At 37.3% G+C, this 14,690-nt stretch overlaps 1 long non-coding RNA gene across 1 annotated transcript in view; it reads right to left on the bottom strand.

Moving 5' to 3' along the window:
* The window catches only part of LOC140950873 (uncharacterized), a 373,771-nt gene that overhangs the window by 63,910 nt on the left and 295,171 nt on the right, over window positions 1-14,690 (bottom strand). The gene's annotated exons all lie outside the window — the stretch shown is intronic.

Here is a 14,690-nt window from a genome sequence, read left to right as displayed (position 1 = left end):
GGGGCCGTACGGAAATCCTAATAATTAGGATTTAGGATTTGATAATTTATCAAACTGGACCCTTCAGCGGCAAAGCTAAAAACAATTATCCACAAGGTACGGTTTTAATTTTCTTGTGATCCAAGAAACCTGAAGAAACGTAAGCTTACGTTTTATTCTTGTGTTTATTCTTGTGCTTCTGTTAAGGCCATCCCCACCAACGTTCACTCTTATGCTGATGCTTGCATCGCCAAGACTGCACTTGCATGTCCATTTTACACACTGTATACAATGTAATTCCTATGATTTAGTTCTGTTCTGGTTGATAAATATACAGCTTCATTTGAGAGTGGCTTATAAAATGGTTTGGCTCGTGGTAATGAAGATGAGTGGACTGGTTTAATACGTGCCAGTACTACATGTAAAAGAGACATTGATCACAACATTTCAACATGACATTAGTCCGTTGCAATGTATTATTGATATCAAAATTTAACTCTCCAATTTTTTTATTTACTTGACTGTTTTGTACAGCGATAACCACAATATGCATTTTCTTGATTATTATTTTTATTATTATATATCAACAAGCAACAAGTTTATGTAGTCACAATTTATACAAAAGCATTGGCTCATATATACAACTGTCCATGTGTTGACCTTTTCCCTTTTCTTTTGCAAAAGTTAGGATTAATAATTTTTTATTACTAATCATCAGTCTAACAGACCTTCATGTCCTCTAATTCAGTCAGTATTCATACAGTGTTGTACAGCTGTACTCGTGATTAAACAAATCGGACTCCTGCCACACAGTTGTCTGATTTTGTTAAACACTTGTACAGGTATGATTGCAGACTAAATTGGACTCCACTCAGTCTTACTGAAATAGTGAACCTACGTCTTATTTGCAGAACCTCTAATTTAGAGCAAATTTTCGGTTGCTAATTGTGATATTAATCATTCTGTGACAGGTTCAGTTTTCAAACAGAAGGGAGATTTACTACCAAGGTTCAAGCAGTGCTATGGGAGGCAACAAATGCAGCTAAGAATTTACACATTTTAGCCTGTAAACTGGAGTTACTTCAATCTTCAATACTGCATTGTATATATATATATACTTTTTTTTTTTCATAAATGTCTTGCTAGCCTTCTAAGTGTATGTTTACAACAAGTACATGACTGTATTTCTACGTGTTAAAATGGATTGAAAATTCAGGGTACTACCATAAACTATTAATAATGTTCAAAATGTACAATACTCACTGTTGTTGCTAAATTTTGGTTACCTTTTTTCAATAAAATAGCATTGTTGGCCTTTGAAGATGCCTCTTTATTGAAACATTATTTGTAACCGTACTTCTTGTACTTTAGAAATGTAGCATGCACTTTTCAACCCAGGCCAGCTCTTGCCTCTTGACTTGATAGCTTTAACATTATCATGAAAGCCAGGAAAAATCTTGTTTACATTTTGTGCTGTGTGTAATACATAAAACGGCCTGTGAACTCTGTATTTTTAATCAAGTAAGTTACACTTAAATCATCCAAATCATTTTCAACAAGAATTGATTATGTTACATAATTTGCAGAGTGTTAAAGATTTATCAGAATAATTTAGTTTTTATACTGGTGATTCAGTTTAACAAATAGAAAGTAGATGATCTGACCCCGTGATCGTATCTCGATTCAAGACTATTTTATGGGATATTCCTTTTTTGATACATGACCACACTCTGCCTCATTGAGGGTACTTCAGTAGAACAGTTGAAAAAGCATTCTCCACAGGAAGTAAAGGTTGGTTTATTCCAAGTTGTAATATTTAACTCCTTTGTTTTCTCTTTAGCAGATGAAAACATTTTATAATCGAACCATGCAGTAGCTAGTGTATACCTCTACATGCATGGAAAGAATTTCGCTGGTATTTTTTTTATATACAGTGTATTCAGATGTGTTTATAATAAGTATACACATCTGAATGGTATTGTACATTGCATGTTTAATTCATATTGAGTAGCACATACATGTACAGTACAGTCAACTTTCTTTTAACAGGTACTTGGAGCCTGTTCATACATGTCTGTCTTTTTCTCTAACTATTGATACAATAGACAAAAACTTAGATGTTGTGCTAGCTGGTCTCAGAGTGGATCTGTCTTGTTGAAAGTTGACTGTTAATAGTGCGGCCCAAAGTACTAGTTTCGTTAGGGTATAGCTAATTCTAGTAAAACCCAAAACGTACTATTTCATTTATTGAATACATGTACATTTTGTAAATATTATGGAATGCAGTGTTCTTGCTGCAAAGTTGTTAAATATTTATTCAAGACATTAATTCACCGTGGCACTGCTTTCCTCATCAGCATTTTCATGGGAAATTAATGAGCAGTGAAATCATTCATACATTTTTCATGACACACAAATCAAATTCAGTATTTATTTCATGGCCCATTAAACGTTTTTTCATGGCTCCATCATTGAACTTTCTTGGTATGTTTCCATAATGTGGTGTTTCATTGGAAATTCATGACCCATGAAAGTAGTCCAGTTTAATTCATGGGCCATGAAACACCTTTAACTTTTTTTCCACGAAAATTTCATGGCCACAGATGAGGTCATGAAAAATTATTTTGCAAGATTCATTGCCCATGAAATGATGTTCATGGTATTTTCAAGTGATTTTCATGGGATTTTCACAAATCTTAGTTTCATAGTGTTTGTAGTTATTTTGACTGATCTTTCAAGTGCAAGGCACTATAAAGTTGACAGTTGGTAATTACTGTCGGTAAATTTTAGCAGCCTGGCTCTAATTTCAATGTATGTTCTATTTTGGAAGGCAATACAACACGTTCAACCGGAATATTTTTCCAAGAAAACAACTTGTTTTACCCGGGAAGGGAGAAAGGTTCCAATATGAAATGGGCGGTGTAGCCTGAGATCAGGCTCCGTAGTCAGGGAGAAAAGCATAAGAAAGGGTGAAACAGTTAAAGAACAAAGAAAAGAAAAAAATGAAAAAGAAAAAAATCACGAGCCGAGCGGTGGACTCCTCGGTTAGCTTCGCTCACCGAAAACCTTTCGACCCCCTCCCCCCCCCCCCCCCCCCCTACTACTGCAGTGCCACTATCTTTGCTGCATTTTGTATTCCTGTGTCGTTTTGAAGCGATCTGGATTGGTTTTGCTGTTCTATCTTAACCTTAAGACAGAACAGCAAAACCAGCCCAAAACGCTTCAAAACGACTCATAAATTTGTGACATTCAAGCTTTTAATTTATTCTAATGTACCTAAGTGCACCCTCGTCCCATTACAAGTGAGTACCTGTTGGGGTTTGATCCTGAGGGGAGGTACTCCCTATAATGGTCTATACGGAGAGATTCCGCCCGAAATGGGTACCTTTCTCAGGCTTCAGGGTCAGGGATATGAAAGGGTAGGGATTTCACTTGTTGAAGTATATGAAAGGGTAGGGGTCATTTCGGTCGGTAAAAAGTGGGTCCAAAAGGGCCAACAGATGCATTTTGTGGCTGTGAAAACTTTCTGGTTTCGTGATTTATTCACCGGCATTTTAAAGAAAATGCAATTACAGCAGTAAAAGCTATGCAAAGTTCTAAACTAGGTATATGAAAGGGGTACCTTAAGTCAATAGAAAGTATTCTAAAGGGGTACATTTTTTGTCAGAAGTGGTATATTATAAGAAGGTAAGGGGTTGGACCTCGGGGCGGAGCCTTTCCGTACAAAACTTTTGTGAGTACCTCCCCCACGGGATTTAAATAACTCCTGAGTTAAGAACACCAAAGCTAAAAACGTGAAAAACGGTCCTTATAAACAAAAATTGTTTATCAAAAGAGCTCTTCTAAACAGAGTTCTTTATAACCTGTTTTTGTTGTAGGAATTACAGTAATACTTCATTGTAATTACGGTTTGGTGCGTACAGTATTGTCTTGTAATACCAGTTTGTAATCTCAAAGTCAAACTCCTTGGTTAAAATGTTTATCATAATTCAACTTTAACCCACATATAAGAACCTGCTTGATTTTGTTTGGTTTTTGGTTCTTATATTTTTGGGCATTAAAGTGGCAAGTTTCTGCCAGCAAGTTCTTAAACCACTAGGATATTACACGCAGGTTTTTACAGTATCTCACATTGATTATCATTACATTGCCTGATTATCATTAGGTTTTATGAAAAACGCAGTGCATTGAAATAATTGAGAAAGCTGATTATCAACACCAAAACACATGCTTGTCGCTCACGAACGAATGGGACAGCAGAAATGAAGGAATACTGCGTGCAAAAAGATTTCAGACTTTGTTTCCTTAAGTTTCATATGTTTTGTTCCTTGACGATTCTTTGGATTCAAGGTACGTTATCTTTGTAAGTAACCTGAAGTAAGCAATTTCTGTATACTTTGTAAGTGTCAGTTACATTGTTTCCCTTCAAGCCTTACTCCTTGAGAAGGTAACGAAAATCTCCGTTACTTTATCTTTATTTAAATTTAGAAATAAACTTAATAAGTCGGCTCCGCAGCAAGTATGAAGAAAACAAGGGTAGTCATTTATCAAGTGACTGCGGACAAGAGAGGATACCGCTCTTGCAGCCAAGAGAGGCTATCTTCTCTTGCAGCGGATGAAAAAGAAACTGCAGATAAATAGTTTGGTGCTTTCGATCTGAACACTTTAAACCCACAAGTTTTATTTTCAATAAATGTATTACTGGCAATACAAAAAGTAGGCTCGATTACTAGCTGCCGTTCAGGAAATGAGTCGGCACCCCTCTTCCTCCTTCCTCTTCTCGGGGAGGAAAAAGAGGTGCAGAAGTCGAGCCTAAACAAAAACATACTAGGATGAGAAAGATGTTTATCCAGTCAGTAACACAGGTGGCTCGGAAGAAAAAAATCCAAATACTTGCAATAGGAGTCCTTAGCTATTACCTCTTTTCACCAGTACTTGAGATTCGTGGGAGCTAAGACCATTAAACTAGGGTCAATACAACACAAGGATGTCGAATCGATCCAAGCAAGTGAAAAAGATAGTCTGGGGGTCAGTTGTTGGATAGCATAGCTAATAAAGAAATTGCGTAGCCAAATTATAAATGGTTTAGCTAAACATTTAAACCAAGTCTATCTTGGACCGAAGTCTATCTATCTATCCTCTGGTTTACTTTAAGAAAATAAATGCTTTCCTGTCTAGTCTGTATGCTTTCAAGAAATTGCATGGTGTTTAGATAAAAGCCTTGGGCAAACTGAAAATGTCTTAGAACGCGGTTTTGTTATTGAATGGCTAAACTTCGTTTAAATAAACTGCCCAAATAGTTTAGCCGGCCACATAATGAACGATCTAGCGGCCTATGCCGAGTTGGAACATGAAATTATTGTAAAATGGTCTTGTCCGAATGTGTATGGCCTACCCCTCATTTACAGTACATCATAAAACAAAACGAAATAATGCTGACAAACAGAGAATGGGTTTAAGTTCTCGAAGAATTACGTCAATTGTCCAATTAGTAACAGTTATTGGGCAAAAGAGGTCAGTTGCATGGTGCACGCAAAAATAGTTGCGATATTTGAAATGACGAAACAGCCAAAATATATTAAAAGATCTGCCGGGCAAGAGAACACAAAGAAGGATTATCTCGCATGCCCACTGCTTCTTGACGATCTGCGAAAAACGTCGTTCACATCATGAAACTCAGAGAAACTCAGAGAAATAGAGAGGACGAGTGACGTCAAGTTACCATGGTAGCAAAATTTCTGGATCTCAACTATTGTTCTTGACATAGACGTTCATTTGCATTGACGAACGATAGAAGAAAACTGTTGGCTACCGTTTTGTTCCTTAGTGCAATCAGGCAGCGGAAAGTCATACATGTCAATTTTTTCGTTTTTCTGCTATATTGGCAGGACCGGGACGGTTGTTGTTGAGATCCAGAAAGGTTGATACCATGTACTACCATGGCAGCGTGACGTAATGACTTCTTCTCTCTGTTGGCAAATGTTTTGAAGACATTCTTAGCGGCGGAGCGTCAAGTGGCGGCTGTACTTACGTCCTAGTCACTAAGCGATACTGAGCAAGGTGTCGATGGCAAGTAACTGGTTCTCATCAGAGCATGTGACTAATGTGGGATGGGTACATATAGAAATTTCTACAGAGGCTTTTCGGTGTTTGGTCACGGTCCCTTGTTTTAAAAGAAATCATGGTACCTGGAAGGTCCTTTAACTTGCCTGCACCCAAATGTCTTTACAGGTCAGTGGCAGATCTAGGGAACCAAACTGTGGCCCGGTCTTGGGGGCCGAGAAAAAATTTTTTTTAGACCGCCCCATACCCCTTACCTCGGGGTCTGGATGACCGGGCCCCCCTTATCTGAAGGTTTGGATCCGCTAATGCAGGTACATTAAAACGACCAAGTAACTTTCCTATCACCATTGTTGCCTCGGTCGCCTCGGGCATCATTCGTCTCAACCAGCCCATTTACATCATTTCCCCTAAGGTTTAACTCCTCAAACTGATTCTTTTTGAGAATGATGCCCTTTTCTACTGCAGTTCCAATTGGACTCAAGTTGAATACTAGTTAAAACATATTTGTCGAATAAAGATAGTAGAATTAGCGGCGTTCAGAGTTGGTGTTCGGGAACTGTGCCTGAGTACGGTACTCTCGGGACACTAACGCGATCACACTCTTTTTTTCATATACCCACGCTAAGAATTCGGGCAGGGTGCCAGTGCCCACGGCGTACATGGTCGTGACCTAGTTCTCGGGAACTAATGGTCACTGGGTCCACATCTTTTCTTTCGCTCCGAGACAAAGTACTGTTTTGTATCCTCCGATACACTCCTTTTCCAATGATGTCTGACAGGGCGAAACTGAGCAAATATGGGCGAAACTGAGCAAATATGTACACAGTGATATAGAGTTCCCAAGGTGTGAACAATGCCATTTTGGGCCGGTAACTCAGCACAGTCTAGTTCTCGGTACCAAGTTAAAACATCTCCTTATTCATTGAACTTAATAATTAACCGCATATAAAATTTATTGCTGAAATATCTGAGCCAGAAAAACGTTTTTCTAGATACGCATATCCCAGCGGAGGAAAAAAATAGATTTAATCCTAAATATGCGTACTCACTTCAAAACAAACCAACAAACACTTTACCATACGTGCATTTCTCTTCATACCACCCTCCAGGATAGAGGAGAGAATTTAAATAGGGCAATGTTCCACAGTTACTAATAGCAAACTCTTCTGAGAAAACATTTGAAAAGAATATAAACAATCCAATCGAAATTCAAAGTGAAGTTGAGCGCGTGAATAGGTTAGAGGTTTTTCTCTTAAACTATTGAAAGAGACGGCCGTTTGCCTGGGACGCAGTCATTCAGGCGTGGGGGGTAATTAGGAAACAAAACAATGAACAAAAACTCGTGTGGCTTTTGGGCGGCATTCCCTGTGGAGCAGATCGAGGGCGCGTACAATTGAGCGAATGAGAGTTACATAGTTTACGCTTCATCTCTAATATGAGAGATCCCACTGTAAGTGTAATGTGTAAATTTGGCCATGCCATTTCTTTATTAGCTAATAGTATGTTATCCTGCAACTAACCCGTAATTCGTGTTTGCTAATCTATTTGACATCCTTGTATTCTTTGTGATTGCTTTCCATACAATTCTTTCTGGCTTTGATAATCTACCCCTCAAAGGGTTCTTGAAGCTTTCTCGTCTTGTGGCAGCTTGTCACAGGTTGGAAAAGCTAACTCCAGCAACATCAAAATGACTTCAAAATGGGCTAGATAGTGATTTTTCTTCAAAAAATGGAGAAGAAATACAGCATAAACAGCGAGATTTAACCTCCCTAACTAGAATCTTAAGAGATGGTAAGTGTTTGTTTTGACTGGTATTTGTAGTGCTCTGATTTTACACTCGGTCGACTCAACCCGCAACACTCATACATGGCCTCGGTTAGTAACGTTTACTCAGATAGTCACACCCCCTTAAAGAAATGTACTCAGAAACTGAAATTTCTTTAAGAGAGACTGCGGGTGTTCGATAAGTGTGTTCATAAAAATGTTTGAAAAAACAAACAAACAAACAAGCAAACAGACAAAGATTTCATGTCATCTTTTTTTTTTTTTTCTATAGGCGTGTCACCCACAAGAGGCATGAACTGTGAAATAACCGCGCAGACTTGTCAGCCCCCCTTTCAGACGATAACAGTAACGCCGAAAGACTCTAAAGTGACTCTAAAATGCTCGATTAAGACTGGTGGAAATGTACAAGATTTGACCTGGCAGAGCCTTGAAAGAAACCTCCGGGCCAGTAAAGGTCTATACTTACTACAAAACTATTCGACGGATGTAAATCAGTCACGTGGATGTTTCTCTATAAAATACGCTAGTGAGTATTTTCTCCTTTTTTCTCTTTTGTATTTCATGGTTTATATAAAAACATCATGATGGATAATTTTTGGTCTTCTTCTTACATGTTTTATGAATGATCCCTGAAGACCTCGTAGGTGGCTGACGGAGATTTAATGGCATGGTAACGCCAGCCCTTACAGTGAGAGTAATATCATAAATTAAAGCGGTTGAAGTTTCGTCCGGCTGAATCACCTTCAACGTTAACAAACGCACTTTACTGAGTCCCTAATTTAAAATCAACATATGGACTGCAGTAAAGCATTAACGCGTTTGTTTTAGGAAAGTGTCACTTAAAAGAAAATGATCACTGTATCTTAAAAATAACTGAGTGGATGACTTATCATCTTGGAAAGTAAGGCGAAAAATTGCTTTTCAGTTCCAGTTCAGGGAGTATTTAAGACAAGTTCTCCAGTGTATTTCTATCCTAAAACGACGGAAATGGAACTTAATTGTACCTTTAAGGGATGGCCTCGTCCTCGTGTTGCTTGGTACAATCCAGATCGTAAACTAATCATCAACGGATCTGAAAGCTTTTACCTCTACGAGCAGCTGGTTGGAGAGGACACCTTATCTTCTGTTCTTCGAAATCCTAATATCCAAGAAAAACACGCAGGGGCTTATAAATGCACAGGAATGAACAACATTACTGGATGGTCGAGTGAATTAACTGGGATGATTGATCTGAATTATCGTTGTAAGTGATCTGATTACTTTAAATAAAGCCACTAATAAACCTGGGTAAGCAAAACCAGCTAAATTGCTGTACCAGTTTTAACTCCTACGTAGACCCCTTTTTTCAATCAGGGCTGGGTTGTTCAAAACCACCGGGTTAGAGCAAAATTTGATTTCAGATGTTAAACCTTAGAAAGCAAAGTCAGTTTAATTCTTTTTTTTTTTTCTTTCTACAATTTGATGAATGGATGCTCTAAAAACTAGAGAAACCTGATCTGTGAAAGTGCTTTTGAACAGAAGAAATATCAGCCGTTGGCGCCAATCGGCCCTCGAACAACTAGATCCGGGTTCATAAATGGGTACCAGGAACATAATGTTGGGGGTCCTGTTGCAATGAACAGACGTCCCACCCAGATGGAATTAAAATATTGGGTGTTTCATGTTTTAAAAGCCAGCTTCTGACCTCCACTAACGCGAGACATTCCGAGTGAAATGTTTATATAAAGGATAAGCCAGTCGGTCACCGGAGGCAGATGTATCCTAGCTACATCAATGATATACTTGGTAAATACTATTACGTGTTTTAGGTTAGAGCGTTTGTCCGGCCAGATACGAAAAACCACTAAACAAAACTACCCTTAAAAAGTAGACAAAAATGTGTGGAAACTATTCCTCTACGAATGCAGTGATACGAAGCCCGAGGAAGGGATCAAGCAAAAAATAGAACACGGAATACCTTGTTACATAGAAGACTCCAAAAAAGACAAAATTTGAAAGGGTGGAGGTGTAAATACCTAAATACATATGTACCGTTAATGACCTAATAAACGCCCACTTCTAAATAAAAGCCTCTTATCTAATAACCGCCCCCCCCCTCCCCCCACGCCCATTTGTAATAAACGCCCGCTGTCTAATAGACACCCTCTTTGACAATTACTCCAAAATACTAGGAATTAGCAAAAAGGAGCAAGATCCTTCAACTCATTCAGTTTCTGGCTTGATTAACAAGGCTTGCGTATTTCATCTTGCTCCCCAATGCCAAGTTCAAACTAACATTTAGCATTGTAAATTTAGGCTTGTTTTTCATCTTTAATTAATTTCTTATGTAAGGCGCAGTTGAAGATTTTCATAGAAACTGCGGGGTACAAATTTCTATTACTACTACTACTACTACTACTACTACTACTACTACTACTACTACTACTACTACTACTACTACTACTACTACTACTACAGAAAATTATGAAATATTTTGTTTACCTCAACAACAAAGATAATGACTCTATAGTCAAACAGTCTTTCCTTATGTCAAAGAATCTACATTCTATGAATAATTCAGGATATTTTTCCAATTTCATAAACATGTTTGAACAATACAATCTAACCAGTTTAGATGCTGAATCTCTAGATAATGATAAAATTAGACGATATACCACAGAAATGAGAGAGAAATATTTATCTTTTTGGCGGCACAGCCTTGAAAATTCAAAAAAACTAGAATTTTATAAAACTTTTAAAGATGAATATTCTACATCTGATTATCTCTACCAGCTAAGACATTATGACGAACGACAGAATTTTGTTAATTTAAAATAAGTAATCACAAACTTATGATTGAACACGGTCGATACCAAATCGATCATTTGCCAAGAGAAAATAGATTATGTCCCTTATGTAACTCAAATCAGGTAGAAGATGAGATTCATTTCCTCTTTCAATGTAACAAATACTCAGTACAGAGACAGGCATTTATTAATCAAATCAATCGAATAATACCTGACTTTGACAAGAAATCATCTCCAGAAAGCATAAAACTGATAATGAATTCGAAGGAACACACAGTAAAAAAAGCTGAGTAAACTGAACTCAAAATACTGAGTAAATCGTTGCATCCATAGTGACCCATTATAGTGAGTAAACTTAAGCAGAAATACTGAGTAAAGATTACTCACTAGCATGAGTAAGTTTACCCAGAATGAGTAACTTTACTCACACGTTTGAGTTGAAAATACTCAGTTATCGAGTACAAATAACTCAAAAGTAGAGGTAAAATTACTCAAGAGAAATGCATCCATGGTGACTCTTTATTTTGAGTAAAACAGCCAATTACTCAAAATTTGGGTAAAGGTTACTCTTAATTTTGAGTTAAATCAAATTTTACTCTGTCAATGAGTTAAAACAATACCTAAATAATCGAGTAAAGAAAATGATTTTATTTACACAATATTTTGACTAAAAGTGAACTTCACTTCAAATGAGTGCAAAAAAAAACCATGTTAACAATGGCAGATCCTTATGCCTGCCTGGAAAAGTTTCAAATGTTTTTTGTAATACACAGACTGGCAAGGACCCGTGGGTTTAACTTAGTCCACACTGATCATACTTACTGATTTTAGAATGGCAACTATAATGCCAAACAATAAGCAAAATATCTTTCAGTGTTTCTTTACATTTTTTATTATTTCATTCAGGCTTTAACATCTTCAGGTAGTGGTGACATTTTTCCATATCAAGCAGAGTTTGGTAGAGAGCATGACAATTTATTAATTACATGCCCATTCAATATTTAGACTTGCAGACTGGGTGCTCTCAACTAACCAAAGAAAAATGAAAATGTCATAACATGGCTTCAAAAGATTATATTTTCAAAAGAACATTTATCCAAGTAACTCATCATTTAAGTTCAATGGATAAACAAGAAACAAATTTTTGTAAAAGTGTGCACATTTCATTAATGGTGTCATGGTGACCAAAACACTTTAGTAAATTTGACGCATCCCAGAGCTGTGATAGTGGATACAACAACGTCTAAGAATGTGATCGTAAATCTTGGTTGAATAAGAGGGCCATCCAAGAGTCTTGACCAGTATCCTCGGTGAACAGAAAGCTTTTTCTTAAAATTTCTGTATCGAATGAACATTTCAACTGAAATTCTAGAAATTGTTGCATTGAATGTACCCTTTGCCACAGATAAAAATTAAACCTATTCAGTTCACGGTTTAATATATTAACAGTCTATTCAATTAATGCAGCTGTGTTCAACTTGGATATGTTTCCCTCAAATTTGCAAGTTGAAGTACAAATGGGGTTCTTCAGCAGACTCCTGATGCACCACCTTAAAATCAGGACAGGAAGGGCAATCGCTCTTCTTCTGCTATGCTCTAGGTTAAAAGTGTTGGTTTCTGCCTATAAACAAAAGAAAGGAAGATTAATAAATAAGTTGAAAGGTAAATAGTACTACAGGGAGCCCACACAATCTCGCAGTGCCCACAACCGATTGTTATTTTATAGTAAATGTACTGGATTTAACAGTTGCTTCACTTATGGCGATAAATCACTTACTATGTATATAAATCGATGTTAAATAAACGCTGTCAACGGCGAACTCAAAATCCTTCAAAATCACTCAAAAAACCGCTTTTGAGGCAAAAGGACGACAATACATATACACCAAAGGTAACGTAATTCAACATTTATTTATTTCGATTTATATACTTAGTGATTTATCGCTATAGGTGAAGCAAACGGTAAATCCAGTGTATTTACAATAAAATAACAATCAGTTACACACATTGCGAGATTGTGTGGGTCCCCTGTGATAGTACTTGTGTATGTTATAAATACAGGTTAGTTTTGATTTATCCTAGGTTAATTTTCAATGTCCTTTTTGTCCTAGCCCTTATAATTTATTAGAGCTAGGAGACAGAGGAAATTAAAGAGAATCATTCTTAAGTACATTAAATCAAAATTAACCTGTTGTAATTTGTTGTAATTTGTTTACCCATGGATCAGTAAGGAGTTCATAAGAACTCGTTGAAACGTGTCCATGCGTTCCAGATCGAATTGGAATTTGAAAGTATTGGTTTTTAAGGAGAGGGGAAAACCGGAGTACCTGGAGAAAAACCTCTCGTAGCAAAGGAGAGAACAAACAACAACCTTAACCCACATATGGCGTCGACGCCAGGATTCGAACCCGGGCCACATTGGTGGGAGGCGAGCGCTCTCACCACTGCACCACCCTTGCTCCCCTGATTCTAACTTCAATCTGTGAGATACGCGTGATTTTATTTGAAGCTGTTTTTTACTACAGCAAAGGCATAACTGGCTTTTACTGGCCACATTGCAATTGAAGGAATACTCCATAGGGCCCAGGAAATTTTTGTCAATTAAAGTTGAAAATTGCTTTAACAGACACAAAATTACCACCAGGTCCTGGTAATTTAAATGTTGGATAAGCACTATCCACTATCTATCCACTAGCCCCAGTTGTTCAAATGCTGGATAGCGCCATCCACAGGATAATATTAGGGAAATCAAGGGAGGCAATATTCAGCAGCAGATAGTGTTATCCACATCTTGAACAACTAAGGCCCTGAGCACTGTAATACTGTGGTTATAGGCAATATCGCAGCAGATTTGATTCATAATCATATAATCATGACAGTTAGCTCTCTCTTACTCAACACCCAAAGTAAGTCATTTTCTTTGAAATGGCCATCACGTGGAGCTTAATACAGGTATATTTTTTGAAAAGCAGCATAAAATTAGTGGCTGTGATCATCATGGAGAGATGGCCTTGAGTGAATGTATGGAATATCCAATTCCACTGGAATTAGAAAAAGTGGTCATTGGTAAAGAGGTAAATATAAGTAAACGTTTGTCTGTTATTATAAAAAGACAAAACTAAAAAAGGAGATTTAAAGATGTCATATTATACAATGGAACATCTATTCAGGGGAAACCCTTGGGACCAAGGCAAGTGTAACAATTAAACAACAAATAAATTTTTTTTCTTTTATCCAGCCTTGGAATCTGCTGCAGTTATTATTTCAAGCAACTTATGTCTAAAAAATTATCATTAACTTACCTCTGCAATGTTGTGTGTTGAATTCTCACAAGTACAGTGCATTGGTTTAAGTAAGGTAGTTAATGTTTTGAAAGCTGTCGCAATTGTGACTAGTGAGCACTTGAATTTATTAATGTTTTTGTGGACAGTCACCTTTTGAATGCTAAGGTGTCCCCTGAATGGAGGTCAAATGCCGGTTTCGGGATCCAGGTAAAGTTTCCCTTTCCCCCGAATAGAGGTGTCCCTTTAATAAAGGCACAACTGTTACAACTACAAAGATTATGTGAAAATGTTTCTGGGACCAAATTTGGTGTCCCCTGACTGGAGGTGTCCCTTGAATAGAGGTATCCCAAAGGAGAGGTTTCAAGGTAATAGTTAAAGATGATCATACTTACAGAAATGAATGACCATTGCAACACACCAGTCTGAGTTTCATCCTGAAAAACCATTATTGGCAGTAAGGGTAAGTGTTTGGGCTAGACCAGCCTTACCAATAATAATTTTTATTTACCATGGTAAATACCTTATTATGTAATTTAACACTTGGCCTTCACATTTTGGAAATGACTTAATTTGTCTTTTCTTTTTCAACAACCCACATGAGAAATGATCACAGAATGTACACTACAGAGTACTAATAATTACTAGTATGCTATCATTTCGCTTGTTATTACATATTGGTACATGTGTGTAGCAAACTCCTATCAATAAGCTGACTACTGTAATGGGGGTTGAAGCTCATTGAGCACCTGTATGCATAGTACATTCACCGTGGGAAATAACCTTTGGTGGTATA

Source organism: Porites lutea, chromosome 10, assembly GCF_958299795.1.
Source record: "Porites lutea chromosome 10, jaPorLute2.1, whole genome shotgun sequence".
Classification (NCBI taxonomy): domain Eukaryota; kingdom Metazoa; phylum Cnidaria; class Anthozoa; order Scleractinia; family Poritidae; genus Porites; species Porites lutea.
Note: the sequence above shows the minus strand (reverse complement) of the source record. Positions and strands in the feature narration are given on the sequence as shown.